The following is a 2,513-nucleotide window of genomic DNA, read 5'->3' on the forward strand; positions in this document are numbered from 1 at the left end:
TTGTTTCTATGTATTATGTAGGGCTGCTATGTCTCCCAGTCTTGGTAGAGTAGCCTTATGTAGTAGATGTCCTGTGGGGCCCAGTGGCACAGTCTTCCTTGGTCACCTGAACTGGGTGCTTCAGGTCTGTCCCTTGTTTGAGTTGTGTGTACCCTCCTATTATAGTTGAGCCTTCGTTGCTGTTTGCACATCATTGGAAGGGACTGACCTTGGGTTGATTGGTTGTGAGGACTGGCTAGTGAGGGGGTGACTCTACAGAATAGAATTGGCTTTAGCAGTGATCTGGTGCCTGCCCAGTCTGCCCTTTGGTTGTGTCGTCCTCAGACGTGGCCCCAGCTGAAGGCTGGGTCAGAAGCTTTCCATGGGGATTGCTGGCCCCAGAGCCTCCTGGGAGGGTCCTCACTGCAGGCCAAGTTCAGCTGCAGCCTGTGCCCTGTCCAGGGTCACCTGGCAAGAGCCGCCAAGCAATCCACAGATGGCTGGACCCATGCTGGGCTTAGAGGTGCCTTGAGAGGCCACGCCTCAAACTGAGGCCAGCTGCTGCTAGTATCAGACTTTGGGCTATTCAGCAAGAGGTTTGGGGCATGCCAAGTCCAGATGCTGCTTGTTTGGGTTTTGTAAACCTTTGAGAGATTTTACGAAAGTTCATAGCATGAGCCAAGAGAGGCCATTTGTATGGGAAAGCCACTAAAAGTGGCTTGGGTGGGCCCGCAAGTTAGGTGGGGCAGGAAATCACCAGGGTGGGGCAGCAAGTGTTAGCCAGGTTGACGGAGACTCAGATATGACAGCTGCCTGCATCTGCACGCTGGGAAGGGGGACAGCTCAACAAAGAAACAATGGATTCTGCTAGCAGTTCTGTCTAGGCAAAAGCCGCCCTTCCATCCCTCGCTCTGAAGCCTGACAACTCAGTTCCTCTCCATATGTACCTGGCACCTTTCAATCTGCTGCTCCAGTGCTGGAGCTCAGAGCAAGTGAGTCCGTCAGTGAGTAAGTCTCACGTGGGCCCCTTAAGAGTTATGTCTTCAACTCCGTCAGCCCTCTGTCTCACTTAGCCACAATTTTTGCTGGTTTTCACAGCCAGAAGTTATGAGGACTTCTCTTTGTGTCATTGGAACCCTGGGCTGGGGAGCCTGGTGTGGGGCCCCTTACTCCCTAGGGGGGTACCACCAGAGCTAGACCTTGAAGGCTGAGAACAGAGGGAAGTGGGGATGGAGAGGGCATTCTTGGCAGATGGCATAGCCTGAGCAAAGGCACAGGGGCTAGATGTGCAGGGCATATCCAGCAATGTCAAGGGATCAATGGAGGTAAGAACATAAGTGTAAGAATGTATCAGAGGTGAGCTTGGTGTGAGGCCAGGACCCCTCACTGCCAAGGCCTAGAGGCTCTAAATGCCAGGCTGAGGTATTCAGATTGGATCCTGGGGGCTGCTGGGAGTCACGGAAGTTATCAGAACAGAGGAGGCACTTGGGGAGATTCAGCCACTGGCATGATCAGATCAAAAGAATGTTCCTTTATGCCTTGGGCATTTTGGTTCATACAAAGGAGTTCCCATGATTTTAGTTCATACAAATAAGACCATGATGATCACCCTCAGGTGCACATCTAATAATCATCCAATTATTTCTTCTGAATAAAATCTTAGGAGTCTAATCCCTAACTATAATTGGCATACTATATTTCTGAGTTAGTCATCATTTGCCCTTGAAGTGCTCTTGCCAAATTAATAATGCTCAATATTTGTGGAGGCTTCCTCTGTGAGCTCCCTGGCCAAAGGCTTTGTGAGCCATTTCTCCTGTAATCCTAGCAGCAGCTTCAAGAGGTCATTACAGAGAATTGTACAGTGAGAAAACCAAGGCTCAGAGAGGGTAGGTAACTTGCCCATGGTTATACAGCTTTTGAGTCAGCTCTGCCCCTGACTGTGTAGAGAGACACTGTCTGGAAGGCAGTAGGCAGGAAATGAGCTGAGGGGAGCAGGGGAAGGTGGTGGGAAGGTCAAGGGATATGGGGAGAGGGGTCTGTATGAGCTGATCCAGTGACTCTAACTCAAGGAAACAAGGACCTAACCATGATGTGGTTGTAAGAAGTAAACAAGCCACATCACAGAAAGTGCTCAGCACAGGACTTTGCACACACTGGGAGCATTCACTAACAGATAGTGTTCTCAATAATCCAGGAGGCAGTTTGAACCAGTAAACATGGGTACATTGGGAGATGCTGACTCCTTGTGGTCATGCTGAGCATTGCATGACGGTGGCCACTAGAGGACCGGACTCCCAGAATGCTCTAGGACAAAGCCCTGGGGATGGGAAAAGACACTACCCTCCCAGCCCAGCAGGGGTCTGCTGCATCTTCCCAGGCGGTGTTGGAAGGTGCAGGAAGTGTCCGGGTTGAAGGGACTCCAGAGAAGTCTCTCAAGCCAGCCCTCAGGGGTCAAAGGCTACCTTGAGGGGGTGAACTGAAGGAGGAGTGGGCTATAGTCAGGTGACGGTGGGTGTGCTTGCAGGAAGGGGTTG

Source organism: Pteropus vampyrus, unplaced genomic scaffold (assembly GCF_000151845.1).
Source record: "Pteropus vampyrus isolate Shadow unplaced genomic scaffold, Pvam_2.0 Scaffold223, whole genome shotgun sequence".
NCBI lineage: Eukaryota > Metazoa > Chordata > Mammalia > Chiroptera > Pteropodidae > Pteropus > Pteropus vampyrus.